General features: G+C 41.2%; 1 long non-coding RNA gene across 1 annotated transcript in view; it reads left to right on the top strand.

Annotated features, from left to right (window-relative positions):
* Positions 1-23,258, top strand: part of LOC139580567 (uncharacterized) — a 44,187-nt gene that overhangs the window by 19,880 nt on the left and 1,049 nt on the right. The window contains exon 4 of the long non-coding RNA XR_011676065.1: positions 20,300-20,421. This is a non-coding gene — a long non-coding RNA (uncharacterized lncRNA). The remainder of the gene's footprint in view (positions 1-20,299; positions 20,422-23,258) is intronic.

Raw genomic sequence — 23,258 nt, 5'->3', positions numbered from 1 at the left:
GTAAATAATACTAGCAACTTCAATGACTCATTTCTCTGAACAGGGGAAAACAACCATCATCAGATTCACATGGAATACATTACATACTATGGAGAAGCAATACTCCAAGCCACAGGTTCATACTACTTGTCAAACATAGAAAACTGATACTGTATACTGGTTATTGGGGTGGGATTGGCATGAAGTGTGGGGGACCGTGAGTGTTTTTTTTACAATTTTATGGTATTGGTAGGAAGAAATTTGGTCTAAATCAGATGCTGGTTACTATATTTATTGAAAATGATCTGAATCCTTTACATTAAAATGGACAATTTGTGTGCATTCAATTCGCTTAATTTCTCAGAAATCTAATTATATTTCAAACAAAACAATGTTTCAGGAACGCTAATCATATCTGTTACTAACGACAGAAACAATTTAAGAACAATCTGAGATGGCGGGTGTCGAAAGTCTCTTTCTTTTACTTTTTCAGGTGGAATGACCCTAGTGAAACAGAGGTTAGCGAGAGAGTTGTGTGGCAGGTATAATCAAGAGAGTGATTACTCATCACCTCCTCAGGCTATGGGCTGGCCACACAATTATGTATGTGCTCTAGTTCGAGCCACTGTCTGAGGTTAACCGTATAACCTTAACCATGAAACTTGACAGAATGCTAGAGTAGAGGAGTAATTACATAATTATTTCCCAATTGGCGAGTCACAGCTTAAAGGGTCAATCTGCAGTTTCTACATACATTTTTCGACGTATAAATTAATGATATGTACCCATTGATTCTTGAAGAATATAACATAAATGCCTCATGAGCTTAGTTCAACTGTCGTACCACGCCAGATCCCAAAATGTAGCTTCTTTAACTCCAATGTTTGTAAACAAAATAAATGTAAACAAACAATGTATAGCCTCAAAATATGGTTAAAACTATATTTTGATATCATGGATGGTCAGTCCTTGCATCCATAGCTCTGTCTATTTCTCCAGCCTCATCCCTCAGATTTTTACAGAAACAGTGGCAGGGAAAACGCTTTATTAATGTTTCAACATCGGATTGCCCCTTTAAGACAAGACAATGGTTTTATGTACTTGGTGGGTCACAAGAAATGTCGCCAAATCTTTAGCTGGGTGCAGGTGTTAAAAACATTTAGGGGCCACTGTTCTCAATCTAGTGGCATTGTACCTGTCTGACTGTACATTCACGCAATTGTTTATTTTTCAGTCACTCTCCTACTTCTCTTGTTCACTGTCTCCCTGTTGGAGTCTTTGTTGTCTATCTCTCCCAGGATAGAAAATCCCTGTCCTGCTGTCGAGGATATCTTATCAGTTGTGGACAGGCTTTAGTGATCCCCTCCTCACAGTGAGTGAATTGAGTTATTGTAAAGTGATCAGACATGGCCAGCCATAGGTCACAGAGATAACATTTGGGAGGCCACCTGCTGTTAGTGTCAGCTTCCTGGCTGAGAAGTCTCATCTGACGCTGTACCAACAGGAGACGTGTGTCCGTTTGTATACCTTCAGCCAAGAGGGGAACCTGTCCTTCTCTCAAAAGCCAAACAGCAGGGTTTGATTACTTAAACTGTTATAGCAACACACACACACATGTGAGCGCGTGCACACACGCATGCACGCACGCACGCACACACGCACACGCACACACACACACACACACACACACACACACACACACACACACACACACACACACACACACACACACACACACACACACACACACACACACACACACACACACACACACACACACACACACACACATTATACTACTCCATCTGGCAATCTATGGTGTAGGGCAAGTCCAGCTATGGCCTGTCTGGCCTACCCCACTGGCCATTGGTTAGTGAGGCAGGCTGTGGCCAGCACTAGTGTACACTTATTAAAGTGGACATTAACAAGTTTGTGTACCAGCCAAAAGCCTTGTAACTTGGTGGAGCAAGGTGTCGAGATCATTAATTTTAACAAGGAAAGCTGATATAATCTCAGCGGAGCGCTTATTTCACAGACGTCCTGCTCTGTTGTTGGTGTACTACAGAGCTCTGGGACATAGAGGAGGAAACACAAACACACTGAAGCCCCTGAGACAACACAGCCTGGATGCATAACCCATCAGTGTTAGTTTAAGCTCTATTACTGAGAGACAGCACTTAAAGCAAAGGAATCCGCAACTCGCTGCTTCAATGCTGCGGCAGGGGCAGCCACCATCGGAATTTTAATTGTCTGAGACAAAGGAGGTTTTAATTTTTCCCCAGCCCATCTATCTTTCGCTCTGGTCCTTTTTCCCCCTGCCTTCCATGAAACAATAAAATTGTCTGGCCCTAAGTTATGGAGATCTTTTGAAGTGCTGGAGGAGCCCGTAAATTCCGCGGGCACCTTTGGGAGCCGGTGCAGTGGTGCGGCCTACCTCTATTTCATAGTCATGCTGATTTGTGGTCGTCTGCATCCGGGTTTCCGAGGCACAGTAAATCTTGGGGCCTGGACGGCTGTCATTAGGGGTGGGGGTTGGTGGAGGGAGGGCCATTTCTCTTCTCATGGGCTAACACTTTTGGTCATTTTACTCCTTGGCCCATTTTAGGGGAGCTACAGTATCCTCCACCCCCCCAGACTATCTGACCCCGCCCGCCCGCCAGCCGCTGTCAGACAGTTTGCCCACGCGGCTGTCTGTCTGGGTCTCTGCTGGGTCTTCAGGCATTCCGCTAGTGCAGACCTGGTTGTCCTACATGCTCGTAAAATACCATATTCCTATTAAGTTATAAAGGTTTTGTAACAAATGCACAGTTTCATGGGCTTGAAAGAGTGGGGAAATATCAGAGGAGGGATAAAACTGAGTTACTGTTTCCAGTTTCACAAAGCACAGCAACAAGTTACGGATGAAAAGAACAGGGTACAGAGAGATAGAAGAGGGGAGAAAGATGCAGGAGGGCAATGCGTTATCTCCTAACCTCTTTCTCTCACCCTCTCTCTCCCTCTCTTCCATAGACACCTGTGCGAGTCTAATGTTTCAGCGAGCCCCTGAAAAATAAACGCATGTCTCCAATCTCTTAATCTGAGTGGCTCTGTCGAGCGTGGTCACATGATACGGTCTGGGGCTGGGGGGGTAGCTTCATATTTTTTAATTCAAATCAAGGAGGTCCCTGGCGGGGCGCTGGGAAGATACCCTATCCGCTGCAATCAGGCTGACCTCCACTCTGAACAGCGCTCTAAATGATTAATGGAGCTGCCTCCCCGCCCCGTCGCCATGGCAACGGGAAATCCGATAGCCCTCAGGAATTTGCTGCTCGTCCCAAAGCGTGTGTGTGTTTTGCCAGGATAGAGCTGGGTGGGTGGTTTTAGTGTAGAAAGAGGGCGCTTCATGGAGGGTTGGCAAGGAGAGAGGGTAACTATTGGGAATCATTCACCCCAGACCACTAACTAGTCTGGGGGTAAGGAGGTAGACAGGGTTTGGAAAGAGAAGGAGCATTTCTGGTGAGGTTTAGGTAGGGCTGATGTGTTCCGGGACAAATAGCGTGAGAGAGAATAGATGGTACAGAGAGCTGCATTGGCTACGGATGCTCTAAGGCCTTCATAGGAAGGTGAGCGGTGGGGTTTCCAGACAAGCAGAAAGAACACCTACTGTTTTCAGTCAGACTGCATGTTAGTGGCAATGGGTGTACAACTAGAAAGTGTATCTCATGCAACAGAGTAACAAATAAGTATGGCAGATGATATATCAATCTGTCACAATCGCCAATAAAAGTCCACTTCCATACCTACTGTAGCTGATACAGTCAAGACAAATACAGAAGTCCACTTCCATACCTACTGTAGCTGATACAGTCAAGACGAATACAGAAGTCCACTTCCATACCTACTGTAGCTGATACAGTCAAGACAAATACAGAAGTCCACTTCCATACCTACTGTAGCTGATACAGTCAAGACAAATACAGAAGTCCACTTCCATACCTACTGTAGCTGATACAGTCAAGACGAATACAGAAGTCCACTTCCATACCTACTGTAGCTGATACAGTCAAGACAAATACAGAAGTCCACTTCCATACCTACTGTAGCTGATACAGTCAAGACAAATACAGAAGTCCACTTCCATACCTACTGTAGCTGATACAGTCAAGACAAATACAGAAGCTACAGCTATTACTGTGACTAGCTGCCAAAAATACAGCCACTGTTACCCCTCTGTTTGAGCGCACTCAGACCTGCCGTCCAGACAGTGTGGAGGACCCTGATTGGGTGCCAGTCCCGTCCAGTGTGGAAGACCCTGATTGCTGGCCAGGCCCGTCCACTGTGGAGGACCGTGAAATAGTGGCCTGGCCTGTCCAGTGTGGAGGACATTGATTGGCGGCTTGGCCCGTCCAGTGTGGAGGACCCTGATTGGGTGCCAGTCCCGTCCAGTGTGGAGGACATTGATTGGCGGCTTGACCCGTCCAGTGTGGAGGACCCTGATTGGCGTCCTGGTCTTAAATAGTGGGTCAGTCAGCCCCTCTGTCCATTGGACCAGAGAGCCACTGATGAGGAAATCTATGTTAACAAGATGGGACCTCTTGGGCTCAAGTGCCCCTGTGTCAGTTAAGAGGCAGGGTGGGGATTGCTACTTACGGCCCACATTGATCAGAGTGTCTGGGCTATTTGAGTGAGGCCTATGTCTATCGGCAGGAGAAAGGAAACTACAGCCCCTGAGTCGATAGCAGCCCGATTCAGGATTGAGTGTGGTGGCCCGAAAATACATCAGAGCTACAGTTAAATTCAATACTTACAGCCGGCATAGACTTCTGTGGGTGTCAATGGGCAGCAGCAAGCACTCGTCTAACAGCCAGCCTCCCACACATCAGTGAAGTCAGCCTGGGCCACATGGAGTGAGCGCTAAAGGACCCTTTCCTGTGTTCGCTCATATTCTGTATTATTTTGTCATAAAAGTGAAAGCACATATTGTGAAAATTTCACACCTAAGATATGCATGCATTATATTATGCCAAAAAAACTGTGTGTGAGCGTGAGTATGTATGTGTGTTGGTAGGTATCGTGTATCAGGCCCATTGTGGCAGTTGAATGATGAATCAACTGCTTGGCTTTCACAGGAAACCACACAGACAGCTCACTGAAAACTCCATGCTGTCCAGGCTGTGGATTGAAATACCATCCTGTGTGTGTGTGCATGCGTGTGTGCGTGTGTGTGTATGTGTGTGTGTGTTTGTGTGCATTCCCTCTTGTATCTAAATACCATTCGTTGGTTGCTCATGATATCCCCTTCAGGTAATTGTATATTTGCTTTCACCACAACAGCATGTAAACCTTTGGTACTTCCACAACTCTGCTCTTTGTTCGACAGGGTTTCTTTTAGGGGGAAACAACAAAAAAACATAACTTTTTCTCCTGTTCTTGTGGGAAATGCTATCCTTTGGTACAGCTCCAAAGTCTGTAACAAAGCACTCTGAATACATTCAACCTGTTTACAAGCAATCAGCATTGTGTTGTAGTCTTGGTGTTCATAGAGATTAGTTTTATAGGAACAAACAAATGAAATAATTGATATGCTATGACTAGAATTAGTTAGAGACCACAATCACCACATTGCATCAGGGAATCATCAAAAGAGATAGGGGTGAAATGGAAAGGAAAATGGCCAACTAATATTGAAGGAATGAACAAAGCTGGCTTTCTCAAAGTACTTTATCTGTCTTTCTGACTGGCAGATACCAATTATCTCTGTGTATGCGTCTGTGTCACTTCTGTGTGTGTGTGTGTGCCCGCATCCATGTGTGCATGTGTGTGGCGAGTGACAGACGCTATGGGGATATCGGTGACAAAGTGACAGGCATATAAACCCAGTCTGACCTGGTGCGCTCCGGCCCCTGGGTCCCACACACTCCAGACTCTGGTTTCCCCACTTCCTGTGTTCTGACACCGGCAATTAGAAACCTGGGCAAGACCCTGCCGAACCAACCAGCAAGCGTGTGACATACCCCTCAGTCATGGCCCCACCTTGGCTATACCACAGTGAGGCCAGTCCTACCCCCTGACTCACTTAGGCTTACACTGGACTCACAGAACACAATGCAGCTACAGTCTGTCAGTCAGTACCTGAAGGTCAGCTCGGTTGGCCCAGTTCCAATAGCGTTCTACTCTCAGATGATTCACTAGAGTGCTGTCTGTGCCCTTAACCCCACGAGGTACAAACCGCTGCTCTAGCTCTCGTTGCACTGAGATCTAATTAGACAAGAAGATCAGGCCTTTTTCCATGTTCCCAGGGTGCTGTGTTTACGTTCATAAACAAACCAGCCAACAGGGGAAATGAAGACAAATTCCCAGTGAAACGCCACCACCGCAGCAGCAGAAATATTTAGTCATAGTGGAACTTCTGAAAAATGTGTAGAGCAGAAAAAGAGCAGGAGGCCTGTTGGGCGGAGAGGGGTGGTGTGGGGTGGGCTTGAATGTCGAGCACTAAGCCAATTAGCCATAGAAGACGAAGCAGAGCGATTTATTAGAGGTAAACACAGCAAGGGGAATGTTTACAGTGAGATGCCTCATGGGAAATGGGCTTGTAGGGGGCTCTGAACGATGTCGCCGTATACCGTTTGTCCTAACCACAAGACAGACACTACACACATGGGACACATCCCGTCAACATAATGTCACAGTGGTAGACAGTGTTTAGGGCCCTAGAAAATCCACGTTGTGTAGAACGTGGACGGAATCACAGAATCCAGACATAAAAATGGAATTCAACAATATTAAATCATTTATTGAAATTAGTAGGAAATCAACTAAATGTATTGAACTTGTATTAGAAATGTCATTAATGTGCCCAAGTTAATCATAAGACATGAACAAAATGCATCAGTGATATGTATTTTCCTGCAACTTTCTGAAATGGCACAGGAATGCCCCTGTCTGTGTGTGTGTGTACACCTTGTGTAGCAATTAGCATGATGTTAATGATAACCTTCTTCTGGTGGAGATAGAAAGGTTTTCCCAAAAACATTCTCAATTAAATGTTAACTACAAAGTAGCCTACCTGGCAGAAAGATATCATGATTATTTGCATCAATTCGGTGGCCATTTGCTTCATAAACTCTGCAACCACATGACTGCTACAGAAACATCACTAACCAAACAACAGTCTCTTGCTGGTGTATATTTATATTTGTAAGTCGCTCTGGATAAGAGCGTCTGCTAAATGACTTAAATGTAAATGTATTTGCATTAAAGGGTAACTACACAAAAAAATCTAAATGTCTTATATTTTTCCCAGAGCTCAAAAGTGGTCTCATGATGTTGTTTAAGCGTTGTTGTGGACTTACAACATCCAATTTTGTTGTTTTTCTATAAAAAACGGTGATTTTGAGAGCGAAAACCTGAAAAATTTGGGATCAACGTAAACCTGGAAAAACAAAACAGAGAATTTGGGAAATTTGGGCCCTAAGTCTTAGTATCCCGTCTGTCCATATGTGGTCATGGTAATCATACAAGCTCCATCTCCGCACACATTAGTGATGTGCAGTTCGCTAACGATTCGTTCTTTTTTTTACTCACTTGAGAGTCATGATGAATTTTTCTGAGTGACTCGTTCATTTCAGTTGTTGGTTTGACCTGCTGGCCACAGTGACTAGGTCTACAGCAGGATTAACACTCGCTCCTCCAGCTCAGTGGCTCCGGAGACGTGCTCCGATCATGAAGGCAGCATAGATAGACGAAAAGTCATTGCTTGACTGCCATGAGGGTGATGAGCACCTGCCATGAGGGTGCTCATAACCGTTATGGTAGTCAAGCAATGCATTCCTCCAAGAATCGTTCACAATCTAGTCCGGTTATGGCCATAACTAGACCTCGTTTCAAATGTATCAAGATTCAATAAATAATCTTATTTGTATGCCAAACAATCAACAAATATACATTGTTTAAAGCACACTTTTACAAGTCTCAGTCACAAATGACAGCTCCAATAAGCCCCTTATGGTGAACAACATGTGAACAAGAGGCTTGTAGAATCATGAATCTTTTGAGTTTTCAGTTCATCGTTCGCCGGTAGAGGGTCCTGCGTGCTATATGCATTGCTGACTCAAATGAGCGAAATGAGTCAAAAGATTTGTTATTTTGACTGAACGAGTCGAAAAGATCAGAGTTAGTAAAAATAAGCGAACTTCCCATCACTAGCACACAACCCCCAAATGATTTGCTCCACAGCAGAACCCAAAGCATTGCATTCTCATAGCTTGTGTACCCCTATTTTGGTTCTTGAATATTCAGTTCCCCCTTCAATCTTTTGAAGGACAGTCTCTCTCCTGCTCGCTTCTACCAACCATATCTCTGAGCATAGGCTAAAATTAGTCATACAGTAATGCAACTGCCTGGGCAATATTTCCTCGAAACTCAAAAAAAATAAAGGATCATACAGCTGCAATCATTCCCAACCGCAACGACATCAGAGGCCGCTCGTCCTCCAGAGTTTACACGGTGCCTGGCGCAGGGAAAAGAAAGAGGTCTGACAGGCCAAATGAAACGCAGAGGCAAAGAGGGACGGCATAAATCGGGTTACATGATTAATGATAGGGGGAAATGGGGTCATGTTGTATTAAGAAAATGTGTGTTTAAACCCAAAACCAGCGCATATCAGCAGACTAATGCATCAGCTATCGACTGGACACCTGAGAGCTAGAGGCTGTTAGCACAGTCCCAACGGTGAGCAGATCGATCCTAGGCAAACTCTCCTTTCCTCTCCCCCTCTATTTTACTCCATTGTCTCCTCTCTCTCTCTCTCTCTCTCTCTCTCTCTCTCTCTCTCTCCTTACTCCCCCCTCTCTATATCGCTCTCTCCCTCTCTCACCACTACTGTAAACTCCTCTGTGGGTGTGTACACACAGCACAATAGCCTCTATGTTTCTGTGTCTGGTTTTGACCAAAGTTCATTTTTGGCACAAGCATGATTGCCAACACTCAATCCGTTCTGAATCCCAACACTAGACAGTCATTTAATCCCTGTGGCTTGTTAGGGGTACAGTAGCACTGTGCTGCCTCAGGGGCAGTTGGAGGGTGTGCTGCTGGTGTTTGTCTCACTACAGGCCAGCCAGTGTGCCAGAGTGTGCTAGTGTGTTTGGTTAAGTATGTGGCTAAATTGATTCTGGAATATTCAGAAAAATAATCTGCTATTCAAAATATATTGATGTACATATGTAAGTATATTTCACATACAGTACAGAAATAGGTACTGGGAAATACTGTATGTTGCAAGCATGTTTTAGTTTTAAAAAATTGTCTTCTCGTGTACGAGCACACACGTGTGTGTGTGTCCTAGAAGAAAGGTTACGGTGATGTCTCAATTTCAGGATGAGCAGGCTGTTTTTGCTTTGCTCAACTGAACCACCATTTTCATGGAGGGAGTTTAGTTTGAAACGTTTAGTTATGAAACAAATCAGTAGCATGGACAATCATTCAACAAACAGTCGCTGGGGGGAAAATCAAAGTCATACAGAAGAATGAACAAATAAATCAATAAATAGAGATAATATCAGGAGGCAGGGCAGTCAAATGAACTCAAAATAAACCAAAACACGTCCTAAACATATAGAAATGAAACCTGCAGCATATATATAGTGCCTTCAATAAGTATTCCATTTTTGAAAATTAAATACAGGAATATCTCATTTCCATAAGTATTCACACCCCTGAGTAAATAGATGTTAGAATCACCTTTGACAGCTGTGAGTCTTTCTGGGTAAGTCTCTAAGAGCTTTGTACACCTGGACTGTACAATATTTGTACATTATTATTTTTTAAAATCTTCAAGCTCTGTCAAGTTGGATGTTGATCATTGCTAGACAGCCATTTTAAAGTATTTTCAAGACGATTTAAGTCAAAACTGTAACTAGGCCACTCAGGGACATTCAATGTCGTGTTGGTATGCAAGTCCAGTGTATATTTGGCTTGTCTTTTAGGTTATTGTCCAGTTGAAAGGTTAATTTGTCTCCCAGTGTCTGTTGGAAAGCAGACTGAACCAAGTTTTCCTCAAGGATTTTGCCTATGCTTAGCTCTATTCCGTTTCTTTTTATCCTAAAAAACTCCTAGTCACCTCCATGCTTGAAAATATGAAGAGTGGTTACTCAGTGATGTGCTGTGTTGGATTTGCCCAGAACATAACACTTTGTATTCACGACATAAAGTTAATTTCTTTGCCACATTTTTACTGTACTGCCTTATTGCAAACATGATGCATGCTTTGGAATATTTTTATTCTGTACAGGCTTCCTTCTTTTCACTGTGTCATTTAAGTTTGTATTGTGGAGTAACTACAATGTTATTGATCCATCCTCCTTTTCTCTTATCACAGCCATTAAACTCTGTAACTGTGTTAAAGTCACCATTGGCCTCATGGTGAAATCTCTGAACGGTTTAGTTCCTCTCCGGCAAGTGAGTTAGGAAGGACGCCTGTATCTTTGTAGTGAGTGGGGGTATTGTTACACCATCTAAAGTGTAATTAATAACTTCACCATGTTCAACGGGATATTCAATGTCTGCTTTTTTAGATTTTGACCCATCTACCAGTAGGGTCCCTTCTTTGCGAGGCATTGGAAAACCTCCCTGGTCTTTGTGGTTAAATCTTTGTTTGAAATACACTGCTCGACTGAAGGGCCTTACAGATAATTGTATGTGTGGGGTACAGAGATGAGGTAGTCATTCAAAAATCATGTTAAACATAATTATTGCACACACAGTGAGTCCAGACACCTTATTATGTGACTTGTTGAGCAACCTTTTACTCATAAACTTATTTAGGCTTGCCATAACAAAGGGGATGAATACTTCTAAAAACATAATTCCACTTTAACATTATAGGTATTGTGTGTAGGCCAGTGATACAAAATATACATTTGTAAAAAAAAAAATATTCGGGCTGTAACACAAAAAAAATGAAAAAATTCAAGGGGTGTGAATACCTTCTGAATTCTGATTCATGATTGTATTGAATCCAATCATATTTACAGCAGTATGCACCAAACATTTGCTAATTTCGCACACATTTTCCGAGAGGAAAAACGTTCATAAATGTTTTGCATTTATGAACAGGTCATATTTAAAATGTTCCACTGTGTTATATTTTTCTCCGCTGTTAAAAAAACGAAACAAAAAAAACAAGTTGAGCCTGCAGGACAGGGTCAGTTTTTCCAGAGCGGGTTTCACAAACAACCTCTATGTAGGAAGATGACATGGCCTGTTTGTGTGTGACTCTATCCTGCTGGCCAAAGAGCAACAGGGATATTTTAAGGCACATGCATAGTTACAGTGTCCCAAAAAGGTCACAATTTGCTCCAGTTTCTGACAGAATGATAGAATGAAGAATATATTTGCAAGGAGGATAAAAGTAATGTCATGCTTTCATTTCCATTGTACTGTTCTCAATACCTCAACACTTAGTATTATATACATTCTTCTAACTATATTTACTGTATATCTAATAAACATTATGGTAACTACGGGAAACAAAGAAATACTGGTAACTACTAGAAACAAAGAAACAAGCTTAAAAGGTTTTCACTCATAGAAACTGCACATGTAATAACCTGTTTGTGATGCGTGCAGGACAGCAGAAATGTGATCTGGAGGTAAAGGTCATGGGTTAGACAGCAGAACTATAGCACACATGACTATACTAGACACCAAACTAATAGTCTATGTATTATGTCCTGGGTTTGGTTCTCCAATAGTCCTGTCATTACAGCGTTCAATAATTGTGTCAATATTGTATATTGAAAAATAAGTTATATGAAAGAAAACATATTTTGTTTCAATACTTTTCTTTATGATAGAGTGCAGAGTTAAGAGTGTGCTGCCGCATATAAGTCACTCACTGAAATCTGTGAAATTTGAGTAAAATGTCCCATTGATTTTCTCAAAGCCATTTTTTCTCTGGGCCAAAAGGTGGTGTTTCCCCTCCATTAAAAGCCTGTATTACTGTACATTAGCTAAGGGCCTAGATTAAAAATAAACGGCATTGAAACTTTATTCAATACCACAATGTCCGCAGAAATGTTTTGTTACACATTGGAAACAGGAGGAGCATTTGTTTGCACTCAGTGATTCCTTTCAAAGTAAAAGGCTTTCCACTAGATGTTGGAACATTGCTGCAGAGACTTGCTTCCATTCAGCCACAAGAGCATTAGTGAGGTTGGGCACTGATGTTAAGCGATTAGGCCAATTCATCCCAAAGGTGTTTGATGGGGTTGAGGTCAGGGCTCTGTGCAGGCCAGTCAAGTTCTTCCACACTGATCTCAACAAACCATTTCTGTATGGCGCTCGCAGGAAAGGGCCTTCCCCAAACTGTTGACACAAAGTCGGAAGTACAGAATCGTCTAGAATGTCGTTTTTTGCTGTAGCGTTAAGATTTCCCTTCACTGGAACTAAGCGGCCTAGCCCGAACCATGAAAAACCACCCCAGACCATTATTCCTCATCCACCAAACTTTACAGTTGGCACTATGCATTCGGGCGGGTAGTGTTCTCCTGGCATACGCCAAACCCAGATTCGTCCGACGGAATGCCAGATGGTGAAGCGTGATTCATCACTCCAGAGAACACGTTTTCACTGCTCCAGAGTCCAATGGCGGCAACTCCAGTCGACGCTTGGCATTGCGCATGGTGATTTTAGGCTTGTGTGCGGCTGCTCGGCCACGGAAACACATTTCATGAAGCTCCCAATGAACAGTTCTTGTGCTGACTTTGCTTCCAGAGGCAGTTTGGAACTCGGTAGTGAGTGTTGCAACTGAGGACAGACGATTTTTACGCACTATGCGCTTCAGCACTCAACGGTCCCGTTCTGTGAGCTTGTGCGGCCTACCATTTCATAGCTAAGTCGTTGTTGCTCCTAGACATTTCCACTTCACAAAAACAGCACTTACAGTTTACCAGGGCAGCTCTAGCAGGGCAGACATTTGACAAACTGACTTGTTGGAAAGGTGACATCCTATGAAGGTGCCATGTTGAAAGTCATTGAGCTCTTCGGTAAGGCCATTCTACTGCCAATGTTTGTCTATGGAGATCGCATGGCTGTGTGCTCAATTTTATACAACTGTCAGCAATGGGTGTGGCTGAAATAGCCACTAATTTGAAGGGGTGTCCACATACTTTGTATATATAGTGTATATATCCAATTACTCCAAAGTTGTTATTTTAAAAAGCTAATATACAATAAAAAATGAAAAAATAGTTCTTTGTAATTTTGTCCATAAATTCTAATCTATAGTCAAACTGACATTAGTATGAACAGTGTAAAATCTAATGCAATATGGGACTGCTAATCATCTAGTCGAACAGAAGTATGCATTTCATGACAGGAGATATTGAGTCTGCACTGCAGATGTTTCTCAAATGGGATATTTGGCTTGTGTTCTTAGTCAATGTAAATATACCATGGATTATATGTGTATTGCTACTGCAAATTAATGTGAAATGCAATGAAAAATGTAATGTATATTGTATTGTGTAATTCAAAAATATAATAATTTATCTAAATAGAAAAAAGAATACATGCTAAAATGTACTGTATGTTGTTTGACTTTGACGTAAGACATTGTTTCTTATTTTATCAAATAATATGTTATCAACCTTCTTTACCCATGTGTTGGGGGTGTGTTGGGGTTTACTGTAACCCCTGGAGATATTGCATTGCGTAGACTGTCAGAGTGTATCAGATAATGTACAGATTAACAGCGGACCGACCCCGCACACAAACAGGATGTAATGCGAGATTCCGTTGGCTGCATTTTTTCCTCTGTTGTCATCAGTCATTGGGGTCAAAGGTCACACGATTAATCAAAACTGTTTCTGCGGTGTGAGATACACAAATGAGCCTCTTAGGATTACCCATGGCTGAAGATGGCCCCGTCTGTTTATATCTGTCAGACCGCAGGGTTACATTAAACTCCCCATTTCCATCCTGGTGTGAACTAATCAGCCATTCCATTTGAGTGACTTTACTCTGTCCTCCATTTCTTATTCTGCTGTCACGATGGGCCTCGTATGGGCCTCGTATGGGCCTCGTATGAGGTCCTGCTGGTTACATTAGCTGGTGTTTGGACATCTGTAGGGGCTTGGCTCAATGAGGAGGCCTGTCAACGTGGCTTTTGTAAATCGAGGGATTGTCCAAACACTCGGACACGCGGTAATAAAAACAAGCCCCTGTTCCCTGCATTAGCTCTGCATTAGTGGAGAGGGATGGGTCTGAGTGATGCATCATACATGTCTGTTACAGTTAAAGGGATATCTTTCGACCACAGTTGAAAGGAAAATTATTGTCCTCCTCAACTTTGTGTCAATTAGTAGGATTGTGGGTAATGGTCTTTATAAAGCAGATTGTATACATTTTATATAAAAAATGCTGAATTTTGTTGACTTTTAATGAAGTGTATTAAATTATAAATTGGGCCATAAAACAACAGTGGGGCACATGGAGCGATACGTTTGATACTCTGCGGTAGCCCTTTACACTCTTACCTGAATACGGGTTGACAATGGCAGATATGGGTACTAATAAGCGCCTAAATTGGAACGTAGTACCATGCTATACATGACGTCAGAGCTCTGGCTCTGCGCTTCACAGCTCTGTATGGGTTTTGACTAACAGCCGTTCTGAACTTGAGCACTGCATTCAACAAAAAGTTGCCCCCATCCCTCCTGCTAATTGAGCATTTTTTGTTGTTGACTGAGTGAGGGAAATGCTGTACATTAAGAGGACTCTATGTATTTAGAAAGATGAGGCGTCGAGGATTATAATAAATACCGCTTTGATGTCATACAAGCCAAACATGCGTGAGTCCAAATGTGCACTTCACATTTCCATATCATAAAACTCAGGTCATATACAATGTCAATGTTTATGATCACTATGTTTGATGTACAGTTGCAAGATGACAAGGCGTCATATCCTAGGTTGTTCTGAACAGAATGAGCCTGCACCTGAATGCACTCATGATGACTCCTTTCTATGACTACTTTCTATGCACACCAAAATGACGGCCTCTTTCTCTGAATCGCCTTGTGAAAGCCTAACACTGTAAGATCGTATTTTATAACTTAGCTAGTCATGTTGGTAATAGAACAAGCCCACCCGACCCAGATTGAGATTTATAAAGGACAATTTTGGGATTTCGTAAACAACAACAGTAATTGTGTGATGGCGGGGATGCAGGGTTGTGTTACAAACTAAACAACTACAAGTGTGCTTGCTCTAGTTCCTCAACGGCACAGCTAGGAAAGCAAAAAAAAGTACCTTGTAGTTGAAGACTCTTTTTTGAGTCATAAAAGTGCATTGAAATTACTTAGGAACTGTGCACACTTTGGAGTGGTGTGTAGCCACTTGGGGACATCAGTTAGTCCTGTCACTCAAACCCTTGTCATTTTTTAAACTTTTGTTGCACCTACCCCACATTTTCCAGGAGTATTCTTATCATATTACTGAATGTATCCAGAGTATTTTCAGATTTTGTTATCAACAAATGCAGCGAAATGTACAGTAAATGTAGAATGCACATAAAATCAACCGTGTAATATTTGGATTCAGTCTTATGTCAGGTGAACCTTGGTCTAATAATTTTCCCATTATCTCCAAACTGTTCCCTATGCTTTTTATATTTCTTCTCTTTAAAACATTTCAATTTAGCCCTATCCATTTAGGCCAATTCCCACGAGTGTAAATGGTTAATATATCATAATAATAATAATAATAATATATGCCATTTAACAGACGCTTTTAACGAAGCAACTTACAGTACAGTCATGTGGCCCCAGAAGCAATCAAACCTACTACCCTTGGTGTTGCTATCTAATTTACTGCCTTTGAACCAGTGTCATATGAGATGATACAATTTATTTTTTATCACATGGGAAATATGAACTGCTCAGAATTTTTGGGGGGTAACATAAAAAGCTAAATATCCCAATAAGTAATGACCATTATAACTGCTTCATTTTGATTTTATGCCACAGCGATCTCTGTAAGCTTTAAATTATGCTCTGCTTTATTTTCAGAGGAAAGGCTGAATTAGCAGAGTTTAGCTAACAGCCTAAATAATGGGCCTTATGGGAGATTTGAATAGTTGTGGAGAAATGTGAGAAGCGAGAGCTCTGGTGTCTGTTGCTTCGTGATCGGCTATTCCTATCCAATAGGCTACTTACTACATGTTTCTGTGTGTTTTCAGGACCAATGGGTAGCATTGGTTATATAGATTGGTCATGGGTATAAAAAGTAATGTTCTGGGCATGACATTTATTACCTTCAACAAATAATGTAGCAATTATTTTGCAAGCATGGAAAATAAAATCACCTCATTTCCTTTGCATAACTTTTGGTTAGCAGAAAGTTTTTCGAGGTGAATTAAGGGAAATGTTGCACTACATGAAATCATTTATTTACATAGGAAAATTACATTTTCCAAGGGTGACCAACACACTGTAATCCATTTATACAGTTGGTTAGAATTTGGGCAAGTGAGGTCAGGGACGTAACTCAAAGTGACTATATTAGATTTATGTTCCACATAGGGTTTCAGTGCTACATTGTGTTTAAGTTATTCTTTACTTTGCTTTCTGCTCCTCATAGAAAAGGTTGACCCATATAATCTCTGGTTCCAAATCAGTAATGCAAAAGCCAATGATAGGTGATGATGAGCAGTGTCACTCCTCACTGAGAAATGTTGTATTACCTCTCTAATGGAGGCTGCTCACTTAGGAGCTGTTCACCCCTCCTCACTTCTAAACAAGTGTTTTTGTGTGTGTGTGCATGTGTGTGTGCGTGTGTGTGTTTTTGTGTGTGTGTAATTCAGTAAATTACAATAAATCATAGCATAGCATAATAAATCATTCAGCTCACCTCATTCAATTTTTTCAATGGTTTCATTTCTGCACGTCTTAGTCACCATAAATGTCGTTTCATCCGGTGTGAAAACCTGTAATAACAACATAAATAACAATAACTGTTAGAAAGGGAAGATAATGTCATCAGATTGCATTTTCAGTCCCAGAGGAGAGGGATGGCGGGCCACACTTGGCAATAGCTGAGTGTGAGATGGAATTTATCTTTTATTAAAAATGGTTTCTGACTCGGAGTGAATTCATTATCAGTCTATTATCTCAGAATATAGTAAATATGGAGCCGAGGAGGCACCAACACCTCCCTCAGGCAACTCCCTGTCTGTTATGCTGATGTGAAATCACAGTTCATAAAATGCCAGTTAATAAGGGATTGTGAGACAAAGATTCAACTCTCTTCCCTCAACACACACACACACACACACACACACACACACACACACACACGCACACGCACACACACACACACACACACACACACACACACACACACATAATTTATCAGCAGAGCAGATGTTTATTTTAGGAACAGAGAGCTTTGGTGAAGTGCAGCTCATCCTCATCTCGGCCAAGCCTGGATTCAGTGTCTTCACAGGCAGAAGAGCCCAACTCACGCCCACCACTGGCTTATCTACTGCCACTTTATTGGGTACTCTGTCTACATTGAGTTGTTTTTCAAGACATCTAAACCCTGCAAAAAGCTTTCTGTCTGTAGCCTATTCCTCAACTCAGAAGGAGACAGGGGATGAAACTCCATGAGAGAAAGAAAGAGGAATTAAATGCTGAAAGACTAAAATAAGGGATTACCCTTTATAAATGTCAACTTGTCACAAAGAAATCCACCATATGGAGAGAGGAAAGACAATGGCATTCATTATTTGTATCCATTGCAATGCATGCTGCAATCTAATGTGGTAGCCTACAAAAACAGTGCATCAAATGGCCAAAAACTGTGAACAAACATTTTAACTACACCTTCTTGAATAATGTGCATGACTACCTGTGCAGAAGCTTCTAGTCCATGCATGCTCAGTGCATAGTCTGTCCGTTGACTTTCACTCAAACAAATGTACAGTATAACCTATATTCATAGTTCTAGTCTTAAAACTACATTGGCATTAGATAAAGATGAGTCTGTTTCAAATTTAATTTATTTGACACAGTAGAAAGGCTATTTTAAATCGACCTGGCACTCAAGAACACAAACTGTAACCTATGCTTCAGACCACATTATGAATATTTTTGGGACCACGTGCGCACCACAATGCGTGGATTTTCATGCTTAATTTAGCCTCATCAAAATATTTTTTCTCCCTTCAAAGTGATAGACAGTAGCTAGGCTTCCATCCAATTGCCGAGAGATTTTCATGTGAGTATTCTAAAATATTTTCCCACTAGAGATGTGTTTCAATTAAATTGACTTGTTGCGGATAACAGTCTGTGTGTGATGACGTAGGGCACATAAAAATAACATTTGCAGTTACATTTAAATGGGTTTCAGTCGCATTTTTAACTCTACTAATGGTTTTCTAAGAAGAAATCTTGCTGTAGAGAATCTCTGGTCTTGATATGCGCGCTCTATAGCCAACAGCTCGCAGATACCGTGTGGTTAGGCTACCTACATGACGAGAGCGAGATGTCAAACGGCAGCCAAACATCGCTCATCATGTCACCGCAATAAGACCGTAGATATTTATTGGCAAGAAGCATCAAGCTCATCACAATGCACTTTCATCACCCTGTGAAGTTTATCATAATTTATTCAATCTAGCCTAATAAACTGCATGTTTTCCCGAGTCTTAGTGGGACAACATAATATCTTCGCGTAACTCCAAGTTTAATTCGATATAATGGTTATTATAGCCTATCAATATTTGCGCATAATGGCGTTTCCATCGCCATTTCTCTCATCCTTAAATATCCCACCTTTGTTTTGTCAACATTTGGAAAGTTTACTGACAAATGTTCTGTTTCCATCAGTCCTGTCTTGTCATGTGTTATCCTACATTGATATTTTTTCATCCTTTTGTGTCGTTCTTTCAAGTTGCAGCGTCGACCGCGATACTGGCTGGCTAGAGCCATGAGTTGATTCAAAGGCGCGCGTGAGTAGAGACGACTTCCCGCCTGCCCTGGTGGACAATCAGTCTATGCATTTCAAATATTCTACAGAGATTTTATTTTTTGCCCATCACAAACCACATCTAGAGTTTTTATGAGAGTAAAGTCAAACAGGAAGTTTCGGTACAATTTTATAAATGCCAACAGATAATTGTTCATTTGACATGGTGGGATTTTTTTGTGTCCTAAAATGTATTGTGCGAGAAATGGCGGTGGAAACTCCTTTTTGCGAAAATATTGATATAATAACCATCATATCGAAGTCAATTTGGAGTCATGCGATGATATGGTGTGTAGTCCTCCCACTAGGACTTGGGAAACAATGCAGTTTATTAGGCTACATATGAAATAAATTATGATGAACTTCACAATATGGTGAATGTGCTCGATGGTTATCGTGATGCTCCTTTCCAATAAATATCGAGGATCTTATTCTAGAGACATGATGATTGATGCTTGACTGCCATTTGACGTAGAAAAATATTCTCGCTCAATATCCATATTCATCTCATCATGTAGACTAGCCTACCGCCACAGCCTACCAGCACTGTATCTGCCAGCTGTTGGCTAGAGCGCACATTCCAAGACCAGAGTAGACACATTTTCTATTTGACGCAACAGTTTTTGAGATAAACTATTGGTAGAGTTAAAAATGCAATAGAAACATATTTAACTTCAGATTTTTATTCGGTACATGAAAACTTAAGCGAAAAAGTGCATTTTGTGTGCACTACCTCATAACGCAGTGATCTTTATCCGCAAAAAATCTATTTGATGGAAACGCATATCTGTTGGAAAAATGCGCGTACTGTTTTTATGCTGATTCTAGAATATTCGCATGAAAATCTGTCCCCAATTGGATAGAAACCTTGCTACTTGGGTAAATAATGTTGTAGCCTAATATATATCTACTTCAGGCTTTATTTTATTCCAATCCTGTCATTCGAATGATTTGGCAGACTAGACATTAGGCCTGTTTCCATGCAGGCATATATATATATAAAATAGAGAGAATTTGGTCACTCACTGCATAAAAAAGGGAAAGCAATGTAGCCTAGCTCATTAACCCATTTGCCTACATTGGCCTGCTAAAGGCATAAACTCCTAGGTTTTTAGATGGGCATAGGTCTAGGTTACAGTAAATATAGGCCTACACCAATTGATATGATGCTGCAGGAAATATGATTAGGCTACTGATTCGTTTTTTGTGATGTTGAACAATAAAAATTGCCAATATTATGTCAAATGTTAGGGTCTCTTTATTTCAATGTGACATGGCACTCACTTGACTTGTATCTTCTCTGTTTCCATGGCAGCTGGCAGCAGAGAGAGATCACCTGGGCATAAGAGGGGAGGCCTACTCTTAACATCACACCTCCAGCAGGATACTCACTGTAAACAATGGCTAACCCCACCCCCAATCTCCAGCTTCAGCCAGGTATTTATTGTTCTCTGCACTGATCCAGCTTCCTCCATGAAACCCATCTGTCTTGTCTCTCGTCCTCTTCCTCCACTGTTTTACTCATGGCTTGGAAGTGAAAAAAGTTTGGTTTTACCAGGTGCATTCAACTTACTATAAAAAACAAAACAGTGATGTAAAGATTAGGAATGGGTTTTCATGTATTGTCATTAGATTTGTTACTTAGACCAATTGTTGATGATCAGTCTTGCTTGGTTTGTCAGGGTATCTTTTGTCTCTGTATAACAACAAACATTCAATAGTTTTTTTTAGCTGAATCAATCAATCATACGACTTTATTGATGAACTAACCATTTGAACTGGATCTTTAAAGTTTGCCTAAAGCAGGTCTAGAAGTATGAGGTTGTATCTGATAGTTAGTAACAGTAAAACATGCTAAGAGGCCAATCCGAATCTGTTTAGCAATATACAATAGTTCTATGCTATTTAGGTTATATTACAGGGAATACTTTCCCTTCCACAGAAGTAAAAATGTACAGAAACAGTTGAAAATGAATATGCAATGTAGGCTATGTAATCGAAAACCGCAAAATAATATTTGTACGTTTGTTACATTGACTAAATGGCTTAGTGGGATGGTAACTGATCATTTTACATGAGCCGTTATACATTTGAAATCTGTGGCTATGCAGGGCAATACTTTAAAAAATATTTGACTTTCAGAGTTGCAATGTTGGCTTCTACGGTGTGATTAAGATAATTTACAAATAGGCCTAATGATTTCTTCTTTCAAAATAATATTGTCTCACGATAGTCCAGACAGAAAGCAAATCTGTCATATTACGTCTCTTGAACAATGTATGAGACTGTTTTTATTTATCTTTTAATTTCACAGAAATTGACCTGCCACCACAGTGGATATGGGCAGAGAAATCTGCAATGTAGCAGGTTTCTTGGCAAGGGCAAGACCTGGCGAGCGGATTGCCTATCCGTGTTTGGGGGCGATTAGAACCAGATGGGTCAGGTTGTGCCCTCCCGCCAGGCTAGGGCAGTGGAGTGACTGTCACTCAGACCCATCTGGGGGGGGGGGGGGGCATGTTATGGCACTGAGGGTGTAAGTGTAAACAGTCTCCGGTATATGACTGACACTCAGTTTTGGTGGTAGACCTGACATCCTCCATTTAACACAGAAACATAGAGGAATACAGCTAAAGCCAGCTAGAGAGAAAGGGAAACATGCTGGAGAGAGACTGGAGAAGAGAAAAGGATTGATTTTGGAAAATTAGCATCCAGGGTAGTGAGATGGCAGGAAGAAGGGAGATACACATTTAGAAGAGGCCTTTTAAAGATTATCATGAAACATAGATGCATTTTAGCTTTGTCTACACCTGAAGAGGTTTAAAGATAAGCACACATGGAGAGGGAAGGGGGAAGGAGGTGCAGTGGTGACTTACCCTTCTCTTCTCCTTCCTCTCATTCTTTCATTCCGCCACTCTCTGCCGATCAGGTTTCTCCCGGTCTATCAGCTGAGTGGTCGTGTGGGGTTTGATCAATGGCAGGAAACCAGCGGATCAAATGGTAATTTATCTGAAAAAGATAGGCTAGCGTCTACACAACCATGCCTCTGAGCTACAGGCTCTCACAGTCTCACGCCAGAATTAAACGTTCATGATTTTCAAATGTCAAATTTAGAAGTTGTTCCAATTAAGTTTGGGCATTATCTTCGAATTCTTAAGGTTAGGCATTAACTCAGAATGGTTAAGGTAAGGTTTGGGATAGGATTAAAACAAAAATATAAAATACAACTTTCTATTGCTGGTGGTTCTCCTTGTGATGTGGGGTTTGTGTGTTGTGTTTTACCCCGTTGTACACAGTAACGCTGAGGTGGATGCATACAGCACACCTAGGGGGTTATTTAATATGCACAATTATTACTCACTCACTCTCCACCAGCTGTATGCAAATATACAACATATTGCCTTGTGTCTCTGTGGAGAACCTCACTACTCGCTCAGACTCACCATAGGCTTTTATCTGTAATTAAACTACACACTAACTTCATCTCTAGGTTTATTGATTTTGATATTTTTTATTACCATTGTTCAACAATGCGCAATAAGGGATTGCAGTGGTGTTTCCATTTGGCAGTTGTTTGCTGTAATTCTGAAATAGTTTAAACCACTTGATTGTATTATGCATCTTAAATACATGTTATGATCTGATATTGGATTAATTGTCCACATTCTCAGAATGTTATATATTATTATATATTAAAGTACTTAAATATGATACGTTTGCTCACGTATAATGGATTTCAGCAGACAATGGACCCCCTTCTTGTGAATTAGAATCGGCCCCAAGGGCAAAACTCCAACTGAACTACAATGTGATATTGCTACAATGCTTTCCAAGAAACAAGACAATATTTAGTATTTATTAGGATCCCCATTAGCTACAGCCAAGGCAGCAGCTACTCTTCCTGGGGTCCAAATATGAATAAAAACAGTTGCATCTAAACAAAAAACCACCTACATCATAAATAAAACTATATATCATACAATACATTATTACATCCTTACCTGAATATTACACATTTACAATATAAAATGTACAATACTACAATATTACAATGTGTGTGTGTCTAGTGTGTGTGTTAGAGTGTGTGTGTGAGTGTGTGTAAGCGTGTGTTTGTGTGTGTCTCTTCACAGTCCGCGTTGTGCCATGAGTTATTGTTTTATCCGTTTTTTTAATCTGATTTTACTATGCGTTTCCCAGAGTTTTTTTATGGAATTGAGGACTGTGAAGAGACCCCTGGTGGCATGTCTTGTGGGGTATGTATGGGTGTCTGAGCAGTG

The sequence above is a fragment of the Salvelinus alpinus genome, chromosome 7 (genome assembly GCF_045679555.1).
Source record: "Salvelinus alpinus chromosome 7, SLU_Salpinus.1, whole genome shotgun sequence".
Lineage (NCBI taxonomy): Eukaryota > Metazoa > Chordata > Actinopteri > Salmoniformes > Salmonidae > Salvelinus > Salvelinus alpinus.
The sequence above is the reverse complement of the archived record's forward strand: the minus strand, read 5'-3'. Positions and strand labels throughout refer to the sequence as shown.